The following is a 22,331-nucleotide window of genomic DNA, read 5'->3' as shown; positions in this document are numbered from 1 at the left end:
TTTCCCCCAGTGGACAACCAGCATGCAGCACACTAAAGAAATGTATGGAGGTGAAGAAGCACTATCTCTGCCTCCAATGTCTCGCCCTCACACTCACCTTCTTCTCCCTTCTCCTGGAGACAGGATTTTTTTTTAAAGCAAACTGCCTGAAGCAACAAATAGGCATACAATCATGCAGGCAATGCCAAAAAGAATTTCTCCCCAAAGTTGTCACACAAAGCATGCCTCTCTAAAGCCCCCCCCCCCAAAATCAGGAACAAGATTAATTTTTTTAAGATTCCAGACTCATAATTCCATAAGGGGTGGCATCATAGATGCATAGGCATTTCAATGGAGATGTGTTAATTAAAAAAAAATAGCAGGCATTGTGAGCCCTTTAAAACATTGAGAAATGGGATTGGATGCCTGGCTTGATTGACAGGCAGTAGAGATTCATGTGTAAAGTACATTGCTCTCTTCCGCCATTTCCAGCAGTGCTTGTGAAGTGTAAGAAGCACAAAAAGGCAGCAGATGAAAGTGAGAGAGCAAGAAGGCGAGGAATGGCTGGAAGCATGATAATATTTAGTGCTACTCCATTTCACTGGCGTAACACTGTGGTTTTTTTTTGATGTGCAGAAATGCCCACACAGTTTACACAAGATAAGGCTTATCTTGAAAGGAGAAATACAGTTTACAATAAAAGTTTAAATGTTCTGGGGCCATTTGACTTTGAGCCTGGGAACACACCAGGGGAGGGGGGGGGGGAAGCACTGGAATATTTCAGTAAAGAGGCTCCTGGGACTTTGGTCAATCTGACCTGAAAAGCATAATGGAAGGGAGCCAGGAAGCTACCTGATAGTGGAAAAGCAACTACATTGCATGCAGAAGGTCCCAGGTACAGTCCCCAACATTTCCAGTTGAAAGGGCCAGGTAGGAGGTAATGCAAAAGACCTTTACCTGAGACCCTGGAAAACTGCTGTCAGTCTGAATATATTGACCTTGATGGACCAAGAGTCTGATTAAGGATGCAGCTTTATGTGAAATGAATTGGGATGAAATTAATTCAGAAGTAATTCTGTCACAACATCCTGAAGAAGTTTCTAACAGAGCGGTTTCTCAGTGGAACAGCCTTCCTCAGGAGGTGGTGGGTTCTCCCTCTTTGGACATTTTTAAACAGAGGCTGGATAGTCATCTGACAGAGAGGCTGATTCTGTGAAGGTTCAAGGAGTCGCCAGGTTACAGTGGATGAGCAATAGGGTTGTGAGTGTCCTGCATAGTGCAGGGGTTTGAACTAGATGACCCAGAAGGTCCCTTCCAACTCTATGATTCTATGATTCTATGTATCAAATTAAAATCTCAGGGAGAAAAAGGTTCCTGTGTTGATATCATTCCTTGCAGCAAGTGATGTGTAAAGCCACCTCTTCCACTATGCTGACAGGCTAAGGATCAACCCAGGCCTGATACAGAGTATGTGTTCTAGGCAGTTAGGATGCACTTCCAATGCTTTTTGGGATTCTATTAAATAGAGTTCACAAACATTGTTTAAAATAAACTTGCTTTTAAATTCACAGAACATAATTTTGATATGAATGCCGGCTGAAAAGGTTAAGTGCTGCATCTACTGCCTGTTTTTTTTTTCTTTTTTGAAGTTGTTTTTCATCAGTTACAGTATAGGGAGAAGCCATCTATTTCCTATCATTATCAATAATTGGTTGTCATTCCTCTCCAGTTGAGTAAGGGTTTCTCAGGAATAAATGTATTCGGGTCTCAGCCTGTCCTGAGACAACCCGAAGTCAGGAATCTCTATCAAATCAAAGTCATCTTAAATGGGTTGGGGGGGGGAGGTGAATACTCTAAGAATGCAGTCAACAAACCACTTAAGTTGTTGCGTTTGTCTTTCCTCCAATTTAACCCTAAGGATGGTGGGTGAAATCTGGACATCTCCTCAAGTGGTATTTAAAGGCTCTTTCGTTTCCTGTAGCTGTTTATTGATTGTGAAACCTCAGTTGACTAGAGTGTACATTTAGTTCAAAATGGGCCTTTTCTGCACTGCATTAACAGTGTCTGAAAGAAAGGGCTTACATCATTTTTCTTGGAAAATACTCTTTGACTTTCAGAAGTTCCATGTAGACATTTAAAAAGCTGTACACATGCACTGTAGCCTGGGGCCATGGCTCCTGGCCCCATCTAGACACTTACCTTGGAAGGCTCAATGAGAACTACATGAATGCATCCACCATAGTACATTCCTTCACCTTTTCTATGCTGAAAACTTCACTGCCCTGGCTCCTGTGCAGGAGCACAAATCTGAGACAGACAAATACAACAGGACAAATGCTCCTCCATGCAGAGCAGGAAGAGATTGGGCAACCTGCCCCAGCTCAAACTTCAGCCTGCATCCCGGCACAAAGCCTATTGAGTTGTACACAAGAATAGGGAGGGGGGTAGCACATGTAATCTCATACCCCTCAATATGTGAATAAACTGCATGGTTTGTAATGTCTGCTGGGGTTTCATGTTCCTAAATGTTTTTTACATTTGAAATATTGCTATCTCATCTCCTCCCACCCATGGCTCTCAAGGCCTCAAACTGTTTTAAAGACATTAAAATCTCTCTCTCTCTCTCTCTCTCTCTCTCTCTCTCTCTCTCTCTCTCTCTCTCTCTTTCTCTCTCTTTCTGTGTGTGTGTGTGTGTGTGTGTGTGTGTGTGTTAAAAGGAGGCGGTGATTCGCCCTTGACTGAAGAAGTCATCTCTTCACCCCCATGACCTGGCAAGTTACAGCCCAGTCTCACATTTAGCATTTCTGGGCAAGGTGATTGGAAGTGCTGTGTCAGATCAGCTTCTTGCATACTTGGAAGATACTTCATCTCTTGACCCTTTCCAGTTTGGCTTCTGACCTGGCCATGGGGTGGAGATGTTGTTGGTCACCCTGATAGATGATCTCCGGCAGCAGTTGGATCAAGGTGGGAGCGTTTGACATTGTTGACCACGAGTTGTTCCTTGCCAAACCAGGATTTGTGAGACACCATTTCAGTGGCTGATCTCCTTTCTTTAGGACCAGACATAGAGGTTTGCTATGGAGGGAGAGCAGTCATGCTCTTACCATCTCCCTTGTGGAACATCAGTGGTTCTCTCCCCCACTTTGTCCAACATCTTTATGCATACTCTGGCCCAACTTGTTTGGGTTGTCATCAATATGTAACACCTTAGCTCTTCCTCTTTATGAACGGCCACCCAGACCCCCCCCCAAAAGTGTTGCCAGTTGTTGGGAAGCAGTGATGGTCTGGTTCAAGAAAAGCCAGCTGAAACTCAACCCCTGCAATATGGAGGTCCTGTGGTTTGGTAAGATGGGGACAGACTTGGAAGCACAATTACCTATCCTGGACAGAGTGCAACTGAAGCTTTCATACTTTGCCAGGAATTTGGGAGTGATTCTGGATATCTCCTTGACAATGGAGGCCCAGGACTCCAAGGTAGCCCAACTGGCATTTTCCCACCTTCGCCACACATGGCTACTAGTGCCCTACCTGTTCCAAGCACACCTTGCCACTGTGTTCTCCAGATTAGATTTCTGTAATTCACTCAATGTGGACCTTCCCTTGACCCAGAAACTTCAGTTGGTACAAAATGCAGCTGCTAGAGTTCTCACTGGAACACCATGGAGATCCCATATACAGCTGGTGCTGAGGCAGCTGCATTGGTTGCCAGTTGTTTACTGAATTAAGTTCAAGGTTTTCGTATTAAGCTTCAAGGCCATCCGCAGTCTGGACCCATTGTATATAAGAGACCATTTAACTTCCTATGCCTCTACAGGGTTCTGTGCTCTGAAGGCACAAATAGGCTAGTAAACCCTGGCCCGTGTGAGGTGTGCCTGACCTCAACCAGGGCCATGGTTTTCTCAACCTTGGCCCTTACCTGATGAAATTAGTTCTTGGAAGGGCTGAAGGCCCTGCAGGTCTTGTCAATTCCCCCCATGGGGTGGGAAGAGGACAGGCCCTCAGTAGATTCTGGACCACACATTGTGCAAGGATAAATTTGGTGGACATTATAAGGTACTTAAATAAAGGTGGTTCTCAACTATGTTATTCCATTCTAAATTCACTGAAGTCAGTGGGCTTAGAACAGGATAGCCAAATTTAGGATTGCACAGAAAATACTGTGAAGTTGTTGTGCAGAAAAAAAAATGATGTAAAATGTTTAACATTTGTTTTTCAAAACATTACCATTGTGTTAATGCTGGCTGACCTTAGATTTTAAATGCAACTTGGAGTTCTTGAAGTTCAATGCAACTTCTCACACCACTGTTACTATCTGAAAATGAAAACAGATCTTGTAATGGCATTAGAGTGTGTGTGCTAAATCCTAGCTTCTCTCATGCCAGACCTCAATATACTCTGGTGATTTCTGAGTTCATTTCTGATACTGGTTCTGAGGGGGGGGGGGTCTGACAGCTGCAGAATACAGGGGGGGGGGGGAAGAGGCCTTAACTCCCTCATGCATGTCCTCTGCTTTTCTTTCCAATATAGACTGCCCGACTCTATTTTCATCACACAAGAACTGGCAGAGTCCTGTTTTACTACTGCTGGGTTAGTTTTTATAGACTGTTTTAAAAAACTATTTTTATTGGTTGTTTTAATTCATATCTATTGTTAGGGGCCTCAAGCAGATTTCTGGAGATGCAACATAGAAATGTTCTAAATAAACAAGCAAAATGCACAAAAATCCTGTTAATTCAATTAACTAGCAGCATCTTTCGTGCCATCTTCTGTCAATAAAATACATTCATTGCAATTATTGACAGTAACCCAAGAGAGAGATGCTAAGGGCTGAACAAAATAAGATTAGAGCAAACAGTGACAATATCTTGACATTGTTACGTTTTCTTAAAAACAGACGGGATGCTCTTTTTTTCTTTTCTTTTGGAGCAGGGAGTATTTAAACATTTCCTCTTGCTGCATATTGTGGATAATTTTCCCCCTTCTCCCAGTAGCTGCTAAACCCACTAGGGAAGGAAACCATCCAGGATATGGCTGGGTATCTTGCTCATCCTCATCAGACTAAATGTTGATTGGGCTGAAAGTGATGTGCCTTTAGGAGAACAGAAACTGGCTGACCACCCAGGAGACTGAAAGGCCAACATATAGGAAGCAGGGAGAGGGTTGGAGAGAGACATGGTGGCTAGTGGGATGGTGAATAGCTTTTTCTAAGGCACATGAGATTACACTCTGAGTACAGAACTTAATGATACTGAAGAGTGGTGACTTTAGGGACATAACATAGGAATTGGTCTCCAAAAAGGATAAAATTTACACATTACAGATCCCACTGAACCATTCAGCTACACATTATAGAGAGTTCTATATAGGTATATTTATATATAGAGTGTAATATCATAATCTTGACCACTGAGGAAGACCTGGAAGGGTCGAAACGTGTTTGGTCCTTGGTTCTATGTGCTGTTAATTCGGTATAGTTTTTAAGAAGTTTTTATTCTGTTTTTAATTGTGCACCATAATAAATAATTAACAAGTTTTACATTACATTATTTTTATTTGTTCAGCTCAACTTTTGAGTTCCTACCTGTTAAGGTTGGGTTTAGTTCCTTTTTTGGTTTAGCATTTAATTTTTATTGGCCATCCTAATAGAGAATCTAACCTGTCATATCTTATGTTTGTTACAATTGTTGTTTTACATATATTGCTTGGCCCCTTGAATGCCTCAAGGAAGAAAGGTAACCAATAAGTGTTGTTAAATAAATAAATTTAATAGTTTAATGACCTGTCCTGAATTGATAATTATATGTTGAATTGTGTCTTTTCTCATTATTTCCAGTTCAAAAACTTGGGATTTGGGAACTTTCAACAAGTCTTTTTTTTTGGGGGGGGGGGGATGAAATGTCTGTACCAACGTAATTTAGAAACTGATCAGAAATCTTCATTCTATTCCATTCTTCCTGTATATTTTACAGCCTTAGCTAGTCAACATCTGCTCAGCTATACATCATACACCGTTACTTAAATGTCACATGCTGATTAAGAGATGTCAGTGATCTACAAAGCCTTTGCAGAATATTCAAGATATGATTATGAGAGAGCAAAAATTTCCTTTCAAGATCTCATACACTGCTGATTCAAGTGGTGAATAATCTTCTACTTATTCTACCCTAGGATATAGAGTCTGGAGTGATGGTACTCAGATAAGTCATTTGAGAGAGCTGATTCCTCTCAGATAGTAGCTTGAGTTGGCTCAGTGTAACCCTGTCTTCTCTGTACTGTATCCAGATTCAATGCACTGGTCCTTGTGATCAAGCAATGTTTAATAGGTTCCATGGAGAGCAATTGAAATGAAAACAAATTAGATTATAAACCTTGATATTCAAGAAGGTTATTTATGAGGAACTGTGAAAAGTCTATCATTTAGTTTTATAACTTATCATACACAGGTATATATGCATTGGAATCTAAACAGTAATATATACAAAGGCAAATCAATATGATTTTTGAACAGTTAAATGTTACAATTAAATGTCAGAATCCTCAAAAGTAGCGGAAAAGAGAGTGTCCTAAATAGTGTTTTGGAACGACAAATTAGCTACTCTTCCACCAGATTTTTTGCTACAACATTTATTCTTCTGGCTTTGCTGAGACAAAATAAATATATTATTATTATATTACTATTTTCATTTCTATCTGCCATTCTTACTGGAATCCAAGGTAAGTTAAAAGTATGATTAAAAAAAAACCCTTTCAGTTGATCTGTAAACATATTACAAATACATTTCCAAGTAGCATAATCTTAAACTTTCTCTTTATGGAAAATAATACTTCAGAACCCAGCATATCTGATAGCATGGTATAGTGGTTAAAAGCAGTAGCATCGAACCTGGATAACCAGGTTGGATTCCTTACTCCTTTACATGCAGCCAGCTGGGTGACCTTGAGCTAGTCACAGTCCTGTTAAAGCTGTTCTTACAGAGTAGTTCTCTTAGATCTCTCTCAGCCCCACCTACCTCACAGGTTTTCTGTTGAAGAGGGAGGAAGAGAAGGTGATTGCAAGCCTCTTTGAGACTCCTTCAGGAGTCCTTAGATAATTAGCATTAAGAAAAACGGCATCAAGCTGATATACTGTTTTAAAATTTTAAATGGCTGTTGTGAGTCAGTGTTTCCAATATCAATACCAGTTCCAGGTAGCACTTTTGTTTTCTTCTTTCCGTACATTCTACCCCAAACTGCATATCAATTCAAAAGGGGCTAGTCTGTAACCTTATTAAAATCATAGCCACGAAGTATAGCTTGGCAGGTTCTTACTTGCAAATAACTAAATAGCTTCATTTAGACATGGTTGACAGGAATCAAAATCAAAGACAAAGCAGAATACCAAATCTAGTAGCATGATTTTTAGTTCTTCAAGCAGAAATACGAAGAAAGAAATGGCTAATTATAGAATGGGGATTCGGGAACCGTGCCTCTTCGGGGAGAGGGACATATACCAGTCTTTCTCCATAGTTACTATATCTGAGTATTATTTACTTACTAGATTCAAAGCCCATTGGTCAGAACGGGTTTTGAAAGGCCCCCCTCCGCGGCCGCCGAGAATACCCGGCGGCCCAGCAAAGCAGCAGGTGTGCTCAGCAGGCCCCGTGGAAGCCATCCCCAGCCCCCTCCCCACTGCTGAGGTCGCAGCTTCTGCTGGGCTCGCCGAGCAAATCCACCACCTCTGCAAGGCGGCAGGTGTGCAAGGCAGCAGGTGTGCTTGGGGGGGGGGACTGGCTAGAACTCTGGCCTGTCCTGGTGAGGGCCCAATCGGAAGGCACTTTGCACCTTTACGATTGCCATTACGATTACGATTGGGCCCTCACCTGACTGGCGTTCTAGCCTTACGATTGGGCCCTCACCTGGACCGGCCCCACCCACTCTCCGCTCCCCGGGCTCTTAGCAAAATATAATACCACTCACCGAGCAGTTACAAATACTCTGCTGTTCTCCCCAGTGAGGACCCAAAGTAGCTTACAGTATTCTCCTCCCCTCCATTTTACCCTCACAGCAACCCTGTCTGTGACTGGCCCAAGGTTTTCCCATAAGCTTCCACTGAATGAGTGGGGATTCAAACCTGGGTCTTCCAGATACTTATCTGACACTCATAACCACTACCCAGATGAGCTGTGTGCTGAAATAAATGTTGTTAATCTTGAAGGTGCCACTTGATTCCCATTTTTTTCCTGCTACATGCAACAGGCGAATATGGTTACCCATCCAGAATTCTATTGACTCTTACACCTGTTTCTGGTCGTCGTCTTCTTCTTCTTCTTCTTCTGCGACAGGTATGGCCAAGCTTAATGGAGTACCATTCATCCGGATGGCTGCAGCACCTCCTGCAGTAACCCGCCTGCTTTTCTACTTTTAATTCGCAAGTTACAAATGCAAGAGCCGCGTTGTTTAAAAATTCCTGCTGCTCTCACTGTGTTTTTGCAGAAGAAGGAAAACAGAATTTGAGTTATGTTTGTCAGATTTTGACAAAGAGCAGAGGAGATGGAAGGGAAGGAGAAAGGCTTCAATTGCTGCACTAAGCCAAGGTCTAATTATAGTTGAGAGGAAGGAAGATCGATACTGCATTGCTGTCTCGTGTTCTTTTTTGTTCACAATAGCGTTAGATTACTTCTTAAATAAAGCCTGCTCTATGGCTACAATAAACCCTCAAGATCAACATTTCTCATTGATTCTTGCCTCTTAGGAACCTGCCTGCCTCCCTTGTCGCCATCTGCATTCTCCTTCCCTTCTGCATTCTGCTCCGTCATAGTTGCCCCTGGTGGAACACCGGCTGCAGTGGTGCGAAAGTAGTGCTAGTCATGCTGCATGGTGACTGGGTTCTTGGCATCCCTTTTAAGCTATCGCCTGGAAGAAATGTCCCACCTGCCCCATGGCAAGGGCAGCCTTGTTTCCTCTTTCAACACCAGTTATGCCCTGTAACTGATAGCAAAACATAGGTGAAGGAGGTTACTTGAGAACATGGGGTCGAGGATTTGGGCTGGTTTGTTTTAATGAGACTATGCCAAGTGCTGTAGAACTGTTGCATCTGAAAATAATTTATGTGATCATGTGATGAATTATAAATTAACAACTAAATTATTTGATCATTCTGAGCCAGTAACCTAAGAAAGGGACAATCCACTAACAGGCACAGCCATATGTACATACTAGTATCAAAGCACATTTTTTAAAAAAAAGGGTTTTTAAAGGGGCAGCAGCCAGGAGGGCTCCCACAGAGCATGGTAGCCACCCAACCTCTCTTGTGTGCTGGCTGACAAGCCCCCGTGTTGGTGTTCCACTGCCTGGCCTCCCCCACTTGCCAGTGGACAAGCCTTCATGGTGATGCTCAGCCTTCAGGCCTCCCCCAGTTGCTAGCAAGCAAGAGATCTGGGAGTGGGGTGACCCTGTCACAGGGGCTGGGCTGCCATAGGAGGCATGGTGCCTGCAGCGGTGCACAGCCACCCAGCCTCCCCCATTCACCAGCAGGCAAGAGGCCTGAGATTGGGTTACCCCAGCTGGCCCTTCTCCCAGGCTTACCTTTTGCCAGCTGTTCCTCCTCCCAAGTGTTTGGAAGGGGCAGTAAGGAGGAGGAGGAGGAGGAGGAGGAGGAGGAGGAGGATGGCATGAGACAGGATAGATCCATGATTGGCCCTCAGAGAGGGAGTACCCTTTCCCTATTGGGGACATATTACCCACTGAAGGCCAATCACATAGTGTGTGTATTGTCCACACACCAACCAAACATTATCTTGGCTATAGATACAAGGTTGTCTTATATATTTCCTTGGACCATTGAGCTCATTATTGCCTGTTCTGTCTTAGAATGCCTCTGCAGAGCTTCAAACTCAGGACAGTTACCTTCCACCCCAAATATATGAGATCCTCAGAACTGGAGTTGTCAAGGACTGCATCTTGAACCTTCTTCATGCTTTCAGGACCTACCATGGGCCATCATTAAAGTGGGATCAAATCTCCACCTCAGAAGAGAATTGCCAGTGTAATCCATGTCATACCCAAGGTTCTGAGTGTCCAAGGGTCCCAACTGAAGTCCCTTTAATAGAATTTTAATGAGGGATAATGGGCAGTTGAATTTTTTCATAACATTCAGTTGGTAATTAGTTGCAGATCAGATTTCACTTGGTAATTACTTGCAGATCAGATTTACATTTACATTGAAGCCACACCTAGAGGAACCAGTTTAAAATCCAGCAAAGATCATCACTGTAGGGCAGTTCAAAACCTGGTATAGATCATCAGGAACTATCTAGGAAACATTGTGGAGGTGATTAATAAGCCCCTCCCCCATTGTATTGGTCCATTACCAGACGTTCTGTTAACCCTAGAACAAAGAATAAGCTGCAACCTGGACCAGCAAGAGAACTTGCCTGATAGTTAAGTAGAGTGTAGCAGAGTTCTATGGCATTCAAGGAGTAGGGCTTTCAAAAAGGTAACAAGAACGGTGAAACTGTCAGGTTGTCTCTGGTCTGGTCCAAGTAGATAGTCTACCATTGCTGAGCAGACATTGAAGATTCATTTCTGTAGGACTTTCTCCTCTCTGTGTTTGTTTATCCAGTTTTGGTTCCTGTGAATAGTCCAGGCTGATGTATTTTCAGTATCCAGCCCTAAACATATGGCTCCCTAAGGCAGCCATGATGGTTCATCTTGATATGGGACATGTTCTCTACCACTGAGCCATAGCCCCAACCTCTTTTCATGGGACTATTCTTCCCCTGGCAAGCAGTGAGTGGGATATGTGGATCATTTATCTTAAAACAGAAAAGGCTACTTCAATGGAAACAGCCCACTGAAAATTGTGCAGAGCAGCTGGGAAAAAATGAAGTCTTCCCCTCCTGAAATCCTTCCTTTCTCAGGCTCCACTCCTAAAGTCTCCACGTATTTCCCAACAGAGCCAAAATGAACAAAAGCCATAAGGCATTGTCAGTGTTCAGCTATTGCTACCCTTCTATTTTCTGAACTGTAAGGAAATTACCGCACAGACTTTGGCTAGCTTTTATTAATAGGAGATAGGCATTAGAATTGTGACAAGCTACACATCAAGACTAAACAAAATCAAGAGGTATGGATCCTTGATGGTTCAGGTACTCTAAAACAAGGTGTCTCAGATTTAATCCCCGTTTTCTCTAGTTAAAGGGTCCTGGGTGTGGGTGTTGGGAGTGGCTGCCTTTTGGCACAGTTAGAAAAAATAGCACTGAGGTAAATGGTCCACTAAGGCAGCTTCACATAGTAAGGTAAGCTTTTTTGGCATTCTGCGCCACAACATGAATCATGTTTTATGCTCATTCCTATGATTCAATATAGCTTCATGTATGTACATAGTTTGTACCAATTCAACTTCAGTGTTTTCGTAGTTTGTTTATGAAAACAAGAGCATATGTGAGAGTTCCAGGATTCCTGAAATGACAAGCCCTTACATATGTGTCTAATGGGAATTCAGAAGCTGGTCTGAATAGGGAGCTCAGAAACCAGCGCATGCACACTACCAGCAGAATCATAAACAACTCTTTTTAACAGTTCTTGGCCAGTTTCCTTGGAAGGGTTTCCTTCTCCAGTTATGGCCTCCTTTCATTGCTACAAGTTCTTCTTTTTAAACAATAAAAAAGAGTGAGATGCTAGCTCTCATTCCTACCATGCAATCCCATGCTTATCTGTTCAAAAGTCCCATTATGTTTGAGTGTTTACACCTGTAAAGCATTTGGTATCCTTTTGATTATTAATACCTAATGTATACACTGCAAATATTATGCAGTGTGCATGGTAGCTTGCCATCTGTGATGGTTCCATCTAGTATGGCCCTTCATATTTTAACTGGCAATAACTCCTCATATTCTCAGGTGGAAATTTCCTCAGACCTGTAATCCCATCAGCTACCAGAAACAGTGGCTCTGTAAATCACTGGAACTGCTATCTGGATGACTTGCTCCTGTGATACTGGAGGACAAATATAGTGGCTAAAAGCTATTTATTTTATATAGTCTGGGCAATTTGTTGCTGAGGAGTGTTTTTTCTCCTTCTTCTCTTTTATTTTATTTATTTATTTATTTATATTTGTGTTTGTTGAACACCACTCCCAGACCGAGCTGGCTCGTAGAGGTTGACAATAAAGCCTTAAAAAAACCATGAAACCCAATATATACAAAAAACAATATTGGTGGCAAAAAACAATCTACAGAACCCCCCTTTCCCATCCATTCATTCATACCCTACCACCATCGGGGGCTGCCGAGTCACCATCACTCCTGGGGGGGGGAGTATCTAATGGCTATGCCCAGGCTATTGGCCTGTGGAGGGAGGGACCCAGAATTCCTAGCGTGGCCCCAAATATATGCCTGGTGGAAGAGCTCTGTCTTGCAGGCCCTGCAGAACGCTGACAGCTCTGTCAGGGCCCTCAGCCCTTCCAGAAACTCATTCCATCAAGGTCAGGAACAACTAGCAAATTCATATCCACAGAGCGAAGTGTCCTTCGAGGAGCATAAGGAGACAAGCGGTCCCTCAAATAAGTGGGACCAAGGCCACGGATGTCTTTGAAGGTAAGGACCAAAACCTTGAACCTGACCTGGAAGCCTAGTAACCTATGCAGCTGTCTCAGCATAGGCTGGACATGGAAGAAGAAGAAGAAGAGAAGAAGAGTTGGTTCTTATATGCCACTTTTCCCTACCTGAAGGAGGCTCAAAGCGGCTTACAGTCGCCTTTCCATTCCTCTCCCCACAACAGACACCCTGTGGGGTGGGTGAGGCTGAGAGAGCCCTGATATCACTGCTCGGTCAGAACAGTTTTATCAGTGCCGTGGCGAGCCCAAGGTCACCCAGCTGGTTGCATGTGGGGGAGTGCAGAATCGAACCTGGCATGCCAGATTAGAAGTCCGCACTCCTAACCACTACACCAAACTGGCTCTCAAGATGACCTTGTGAGATCCCTAGCAGCCACATTTTGTACCAGTTGCAATTTCTGGGTAAGAGACAAGGGAAGGCCCACATAGAGCAAGTTAAAGGTAAAGGTAAATGTATCCCCTGTGCAAGCACCAGGTCATGTCTGACCCTTGGGGTGATGTCCTCTAGTGTTTTCATGGCAGACTCAATATGGGGTGGTTTGCCAGTGCCTTCCCCAGTCATTTACCAGTGCCTTCCCCAGGCCTGCTGACAGATCCTTGATTAAGCTGAAATGTATTGATTTATTGTGAGTTAATGCATATAAAACATGACTCTTTCATTGTATTGTCTGCTGTAATGTTTATAGTTTTATAGATCTGTATTACAGAACTAATTTATATGCTGTTTTATATTTTGGGTGCCATTAAAGGTTTTGAATTGTATTATATTGTCATTGAGGTATGGACCCTCTCAAAGCATGACATAAGAAAAACTAACAAACTAGTCATTACAAGGGGTGGGCACAACCTCTCCACAAAAAAGGAGCTTGGTTCAGGGTTTGAATCAACCCAATGGAACCAGTCTGGTGAGTTTGGTTCCCCCTTTCTCCCAGCCTCCAGCAGGAAAAAGAGGGTGCAGACCACCTTGGATGAGGTTTCTCTTCCATCTTTCTCCTTGTTGCAACTCACTGGGGCTGGGAGGAAGGGGAAGAATGCCCAGGATGTCTGCCAGCAATGTACCCTGCTGGTGTGGCTTCCACCCGCTTCAAGGTTGGGGGGAAGCTAAACTGAAGGATTTAATGGCTTGCAATCATTTAAACCTAATTGCTGGGTGGATTCTTCAGTCAGCTGTAAAGTTTAAATGGTTGTCAGCCAGCCATTTAAACTTCATAGCTGACCAATGAACCCCACTCTGCTCAACTGTAAGGTTGAAATGGCTATCTCTAAATACACAAACCAGCCACAAGTTCAATACATTTTTGAGGAAAGATGCTTTATCAGTTCATGAATTTCATACTGGTCCAAGTTCAGGCCAAATTTCAGTTCATGAGCCTGTTCATGCCCATCTCTACAACTCGTAACTATTTTAGAAGATTATTGTTAAATATTTTTCAGCAGAATGTGCAGCAGGAACATAAACAGCTAATGTGATTATCTTTCATTCCCAGGCTGCCTGTTACATGTCCTCAATGGATGCCAGAAGCACCACCTGTCTCCCCTGTGAGACTGCCAAACGATTCCTTTGCGACACCTCAGAGGGAGTATTAAATAATACGTGCTACTGGAATGGACTATTTAGGGAGTAAGCTAATTTGCCTGAATGTTGATGTTAAAGTCAATCATATACAAAATACTGCCTTTGGTAAATACCTTCATAGAGATTTCACAGAAACAAGCATTGCTGAATTCTGTCAGGAGTTGCCATAAAATTGGCATCTGTTCCACCCACACAAAATAGGACAAACCTGGCTGTAGGGTTTTTTGTTCAACTTGTCTCTGAATATGTTAATATAGATCCCTAAACATTTATATTGCATACATATACATATGTATACATATGTATACATATATATATATATATATATATATATATATATATATATATATATATATATATATATATATATATATATATATATATATATATATATATATATATATATATATATATATATATATATATATATATATATATATATATATATCTTTTGAATGACTTTTCCTTAAATTCCTTGGAGCTTAAATATTTAATTACTCAAAAAGATATTGGTTAAAATTAATAATTTCTTTCTTAGACTTCTTTTTTTTATTTCTTGTTCTTTTACATTATAAATTTGTTGTCAGAGTTATTATTTTATGATAGCTTTCTTCTGGGGTGCTTATGGTAGTATATATGGCACTTCCCTTCTCCGCTGTCCCCTATGATGTAGGTCAGCCTAGAAGAGAAAAAATACGTATCCTGGCTGAGTGGGTATTGTTGATATTCTTTCTAAATAACTTAGAAAAACTTCTGAATTTAACTCACAAGCTCTTGGTATCTCTGCAGTATGACGGAATGACACATTTTCCTTAGGACTGCCAGGTTTCTGCTGTCACAAGTAGACCTCCCACCATCAACCCTCTCATTGTTCTGCCACTTGAAGCAGCAGGAGTTAAATATTCTCCACCAAAAATAAATCTTTGTTAGGTTACAATGTGACATCACTTTTTGGGGAAACTCAGAAGTGACATCAATCTTCCCTATGAATTGTCAGAAACTCTATGGCTTGACTATAGAGATTCCAGTGTTTTCTAAAGTGGTTAGCGGTCACTTCCAGGTTTTGCCCAAAAGTGACATCACATCATTGTGGCACACCCATGTCCCCCATTCCCAGACTCCCACCACTTGCCAATAGAGGTGTGCATTCAGCTAAGCTATCCTGAAAAAATATCCCCCAAATACCTTACCGATGTAATATGGTGATTATTTAAACTGATTATATATTCTCTGATCTGATTGGTTACTGATATAGCTGAGCCTGATTTGTTTAGGATATTAATAGTGGCAGTATGTGAATGGACCACTGTATGAGCCCCACCCCTAAAACTCCATGACTTATTTGAGTGAGGTCCTCTTATTAAAGGAGGCTGGACTACCCTGTCTGCAGATGTGTTGGTGAGTGAGAAAGACGTCCTAAGAGGATCTCTAGAGCAGTGGTCCCCAACCTTTTTATCACTGGAGACCGTTCAACGCTTGACAATTTTACTGAGGCCTGGGGGGGGTAGTCTTTTGCCAAGGGACGTCACCGCTGCCTGAGCCCCTGCTCCAATTGCTTTCCCACTGGCACCCCTGACTTCCTGCCACCTGCTGTGGGGCACTGCCAGCCGCATCTGCGCAGTGCCACACTGAGGGGGAGCGCCAGCCATGGCGGCTACTGGAGAGCACCAAAGGTGAGCCAACAGCAGAGTGGCAGGGCAGCCCCTGAGGCAGCAGCCAGGGTGTAGGACAAGGAGGAGCCATGGCCCGGTACTGACTGATCGACAGACCAGTCCCGGTCCCTGGGCTGGGGGTTGGGGACCACTGCTCTAGAGAGTTTAAAAGAGATGCAGAGGCTAGTGAATATGATGGCCTAAGCTACTTGTAATCCATCTGAGATGAAAAGATGTAGAGCATAGTAGGCAGTCTTTGTAAGTGGAGAAGGGATGTCACAACCTGTCTTGAGATCTGAAAATAACTTATCCAGAATGCAATGAGCCATTCCCCAAATCTTCTATTGTATACATTACTGTTTTCTCCAGGACACCCTTGTAATAGAATGAAAGTAAGCAGGATTTCAATGGTTTAGATCAATCAATTCAGGTTGTGACACTACTTAAGATTGCCTGTTGATTCATTACAGCAAAAACAAATGAAGATTTTTATGGTTCCTTAAAAACTAATTAATTGTTTATATGTGCCATGTCCCTTGTTTTTTTTTACACATTATTATGAAACAGAGTTATAATTGCTTGTGTTTCTATAGCAACTTCTATTTCTACCACATAATTTTATAATTGGAAGGGAACTGAAACACATTCTACCCATGAAATATAGTTGAGTATAACTTGGTCATTCTGGTTGTATTCATTTTTTTAATTTGCTGATGTTTGGCGGGGTTACATTTTTTACATTTACATAATGTATTGTCAGCCGCCCTGAGCCCTCAGTGAAGGGTGGCATATAAATTTGAAAAATACATTAAAACACTATCCCTGATACTACACTATCATTTGAATACAATTGTTGTTGTTATGTGCGAAGTCGTGTCCGACCCATCGCGACCCCATGGACAATGATCCTCCAGGCCTTCCTGTCCTCTACCATTCCCCGGAGTCCATTTAAGTTTGCACCTACTGCTTCAGTGACTCCATCCATCCACCTCATTCTCTGTCGTCCCCTTCTTCTTTTGCCCTCGATCTCTCCCAGCATTAGGCTCTTCTCCAGGGAGTCCTTCCTTCTCATGAGGTGGCCAAAATATTTGAGTTTCATCTTCAGGATCTGGCCTTCTAAAGAGCAGTCAGGGCTGATCTCCTCTAGGACTGACTGGTTTGTTCGCCTTGCAGTCCAAGGGACTCGCAAGAGTCTTCTCCAGCACCAGAGTTCAAAAGCCTCAATTCTTTGACGCTCGGCCTTCCTTATGGTCCAACTTTCGCAGCCATACATTGCAACTGGGAAGACCATAGCCTTGACTAAACGCACTTTTGTTGGCAGGGTGATGTCTCTGCTTTTTAGGATGCTGTCTAGATTTGCCATAGCTTTCCTCCCCAGGAGCAAGCGTCTTTTAATTTCTTTGCTGCAGTCCCCATCTGCAGTGATCTTGGAGCCCAGGAAAATAAAATCTGTCACTATCTCCATTTCTTCCCCTTCTATTTGCCAGGAATTGAGAGGGCCGGATGCCATGATCTTTGTTTTCTTGATGTTGAGTTTCAAGCCAACTTTGGCACTCTCCTCCTTCACCCGCATCAACAGGCTCTTTAGTTCCTCTTCACTTTCTGCCATTAGAGTGGTATCATCTGCATATCTGTTGAATACAATACTGCATTATAAAATGTTTGACCTGGTTTAGGGCACACAATGGAATAGTTATTAAATCCCCACTTTCAAATGTTCATATGAACTTTAAAAATTAAACTGTGAATTAAACCCAAGCTCTGGGGAGTAGCTATAGAACTTTTCCCTCATATATTCTCTCTTCCTCCAACTATAATAATGAAATAATGAGGTAAACTGGACAAAGTTGAGCCCCTTTCCAACAAATGGGACAGTCTTAAATTTGCATTTTACTCATCCATGGACATCAAAGGGGCTTTAAAGTGTTTGATGTTTAAAAGTTTATTACTGACATGATAAATGTTGAAGTCTCAAAATTAATTGTTTAATTTTTAAAGAAACAGGTTTTAGGCCGTCCTTCGGCAGTGCTCCAGGAAGCTAGTAGAGGAATAAACAAAGAATCTGGGCTAGACCTGAATAAATTGAACAAGCTCCAGGATTTCAGGCTGGGCTAGAGAATGCTTAAGTGAGTAGATGAGGCAAGAGTACCTGACTGTACCTAAAGGGACATTTAGAAGGAGCTTTAGTGAATCACAAGATGTCATAGTCCCAAGATGTCATAGTCCCATTGTATACGGCACTGGTCAGACCACACCTGGAGTACTGTGTGCAGTTCTGGAGGCCTCACTTCAAGAAGGACGTAGATAAAATTGAAAGGGTACAGAGGAGAGCGATGAAGATGATCTGGAGCCAAGGGACCAAGCCCTATGAAGATAGGTTGAGGGACTTGGGAATGTTCAGCCTGGCGAAAAGGAGGTTGAGAGGGGACATGATAGCCCTCTTTAAGTATTTGAAAGGTTGTCATTTGGAGGAGAGCAGGATGCTGTTTCTGTTGGCTGCAGAGGAAAGGACGCGCAGAAATGGGTTTAAACTACAAGTACAACGATTTAGGCTAGATATCAGGAAAAAAAATTCACAGTCAGAGTAGTTCAGCAGTGGAATAGGCTGCCTAAGGAGGTGGTGAGCTCCCTCTCACTGGCAGTCTTCAAGCAAAGGTTGGATACACACTTTTCTTGGATGCTTTAGGATGCTTAGGGCTGATCCTGCATTGAGCAGGGGGTTGGACTAGATGGCCTGTATGGCCCCTTCCAACTCTAGGATTCTATGATCATGATTGTGCTATTTCTTCAGTAAAAGTCAAAAACTACCCCAGTCTTTGCTAAGACTAGAAAGCAATATGTATCCTAAGTATATATGCACAAGTGCCCTATGTTGGTTGACATGTTCCTACAAAAAGGACCTTGAATGTTTTCCAGGACCACTGTCAGAACTTCTTGTAATGCCAAGTTAATATGTGACCATTTATAATTTCTCTTAACACATATATTCGAACAGTATTTTATCTTGTAGGGTTTTTTTCATTGCTTGCCTTGAGGCCATTGTTTACATTCTATGTAAACGTTCTAAAATGTTTTATGTAAACCGCCCAGAGCCGTAGGGAAGGGCGGTATAAAAATATAACTAACTAACTAACTAACTAACTAACTAAATAAATAAATAAATAACTAAATAACTAACTAAAAAATAAATAAATAAATAAATAAATAAAATTGTACAGACAGAAATTTGTCTCGATAGATCATATGTTTTTGGGAACATAGCACAGTCACTTTTTCAAAATCTAGTCTACAAGTAAAATTGGGGGGATAAAAGGAAAACAATGAGTTCTCAGTGTATGCCCAATATTCTATGATTGCACAGCAGCTGTGCAAACTGTGCCCAATGGTGCAGTGGCTGGCATCACTGGGCCAGCTGCAAGCTAGGAGTCAGTGACTGGCCCGGACAAATTGCACAATGGTTGCTGGAGGCACAGTCACCTACTTTGAGTGGTCTCTAGCGGTCACCACTAGGCCTTGCTCCAAGAATCCTGCTCAATTGGGGAATATAACAGAAGGAATAAGACCCTTTTTGACCTCCAATTTCCCCCACTCTCCCATGGCTTCATCTAACAAAACCAAGGTTTGGAAGGCTGAGCAGTGCTGTTGTATTTGCCTATCAACCCTCCCAATAGCTGCTGAAAACACAGTAGGCATTATTAATTTTTTTAGCTATAGGTTATTTCTATTATTTTCTTTTTTAATCCCCGTTTTTTATTTTTAGATTTCAAATTATTCTGCAAATTTGGGGCTTCTTCATGTTAGAGAAATCCCCCTATTTGTCTATTATAAACACAAATCCTTTCAGTTTCTGAAGCCTTTAAATTCCAGAACGAAGCTTATCTACCTTTCTAGGAGTAACTGTAATAACTCAGGAATTGGTATTTCTGAATAATCCCGGGCCTGAATGCCAGCATGGTATTTTGATCAGGGGATTTTTTCAAAAGCACCTATTGGGGGGGGGGGGGTTCCTAGAGATTCAAGAACAAAAATGATTTTAAAAATACACCACAGGATAAGTCATCCCCAGGGTCTGCATAGGGATCAGGGAGGTCTCTCCCTGCTGCATGCAGACCTGGCTGGAAGGGTTTCTGCTGTGGGGCATTTTAAACAGCATTATAAAAAGTATTTTTTAAATTTACGATCTAATTTATATGCTTCCTTTCCATGGAGTTTTAGCAGAATTATTGAAAAAGTTTTTAATTATAATTTTAACGCGTTATTTGATATGAATTTATAAAATAGGCCATGGGTTTCTCCAAATGGTACCTGCACTCACACAAACATCTTCATTGGTGTCATAATCCATAAAATTAAAACTAGCTGTGAGTTGTATAAAGGTATAAATGCTGGTTTACAGCAGTTACACCCACTGTTTAGGTCTTTTAATGACTGTTTGTTAAGTACCTATACATTTTTGTTCCAGCCTGTCATGAAAAGCTAACTGATTTTGAAGCTGAAGAAGGAGCAGCCTTTCCCATCTTTAAGAAAACTCATCCTTCATCATGACCATAGCAACAATAGTTAGTTGCTATATCCAAGAATTGCGGGGCATCCCAGATTACCAGTTTCTTAGCGGGGCATGGAAATCACAGCTGCAGGTAGAGTTGCTATAGTCACCAGAAGTCTATTTTCGGATTCTAGCTTTGACAAGAATAATCTGTAGTGGATGAACTATATACTTGCTGCTGGTATGAATAGGAGGATTAAGGCCAAAAGAAAGGAGACAGCAATTTCCATAATCTGCAAACTGTAGACTGTTTTCTAGTCTTTGTTTTTAATCATGGACTCCATTTTCGTGTTTCATTTTCAATGGGTATTTTTAAATTACCACACTGGCGTTTATTAGCTGTTCTTCCCTTTATATCTAGGAATGAAAGCTAGGCATTAAGGTCTTAAAGTGTTTGATCACATGATTAAATCCAACACTAATCAGGAAAGCAGCTGAAGATGTCCTGAATAGATGCTTAAACTTTTTTGTTCTGAATTGGACTTTTTTGCGTTATCTAAATTGGAAGGTGTTAAAGGCCTACTTTATATTCATTCACTTGTTAAACATAGTAGACAGAAAATGATTAAAAATCCATAAGGCATAAAATCAGGGCCTTGTATTACTAATCCATAGTCCATATACTCAGGTGGGTAGCTGTGCTGGTCTCAAGGAGGAGAACAAAATTTGAGCGCAATGGCACCTTTAAGACTAATAAAGTTTTATTCAGCATTTAAGCTTCTGTATGCACAGCACTCTTCATCAGACACAACTGAAATTACAAAACCACATATGGATTAGTACATGTATAATTAATATGTTTACCAGATACAACAACAAGAAGAGTTGGTTTTTATACCCCACTTTTCACTGCCCAAAGGAGTCTCAAAGCGGCTTACAATTGCCTTCCCTTTCCTCTCCCCACAACAGACACCCTGTGAGGTAGGTGAGGCTGAGAGAGCCCTGATATTACTGCTCGGTCAGAACAGCTCTATCAGGCCTGTGATGAGCCCAGGTCACCCAGCTGGCTGCATGTGGGGGAACAGGAATCAAACCTGGCTTGCAAGAAGCTGCTGCTCTTAACAACTACACCATTTTTACAGAAATAACAAGCAAGATGTATTAGGTCGTCATTCACTTGGGTTCAGTTCTGGGGAAGGAAGCATAGTAAAGGGGGGGAAAGATTAATGGACAGATGCAGCTATGGATCCTGAGTGTAATTGAAAGAGAACCTGATGAAATGGGAATTACCAGTCCATACATATGGATAGAGGGTAAATTAGTAAATTATCAGCTTCTCGTGGTAATTTTCCCTGCCACAAATTTAAAGAAACTATTCAATCATGGCAATAGGTTGTTGTATCGTTAAAACATAATCACACAGCAGCAATTACCAATCCTCCCTCACTGCCGAGTTCACTGGAGGGGGGGAAAGAATGGCTAATGGAGGACAGTATGCCCCAAACTCCAATGCAGATGCTCTGTTGAGTTTAGTGTTGATGACTGATAAAGTGATGATCCTTATAGTGTTGGTGCAGCCACTAGGATCTAAAAATATTCGCTTTACAGGATTGACAGACTGAATGAAAGAGGCCAGACTGTCCAGGGTTTCTGGTTCTCTTGGGGGGGACATCATCTAGGCATGAAATTGGGGTCATTGTGGGTGGGAAGGGAGTTGTGAGTTTCCTGCATTGTGCAGGGAACCTCCCTAGACCCTGGAGGTCCTGTCCAACTCCGTGATTCTATGATTCTATGAATCAATGTACTGCTTGAATGTTTATTTTAATTTTTTTATATAGCCTACCTTTCTCTCCAATTGAAAGTCACATAATTTCCCCTCTCCTCCAGTGTTTTCTTCAGAACCATGTGAAGTAGGTTAGACTGAAAGTGTGTGACTGGCCCCAGGAAGGTCCTGACACTAACTACTACACCACATGGCCTCTCACACTGGTATATAAGTAGAGAGAACTCAACTCAAGAGGGGACCTTCATCCATTGAAAACA

Source organism: Paroedura picta, chromosome 9 (genome assembly GCF_049243985.1).
Source record: "Paroedura picta isolate Pp20150507F chromosome 9, Ppicta_v3.0, whole genome shotgun sequence".
In the NCBI taxonomy this organism is placed as follows: domain Eukaryota; kingdom Metazoa; phylum Chordata; class Lepidosauria; order Squamata; family Gekkonidae; genus Paroedura; species Paroedura picta.
Note: the sequence above shows the minus strand (reverse complement) of the source record.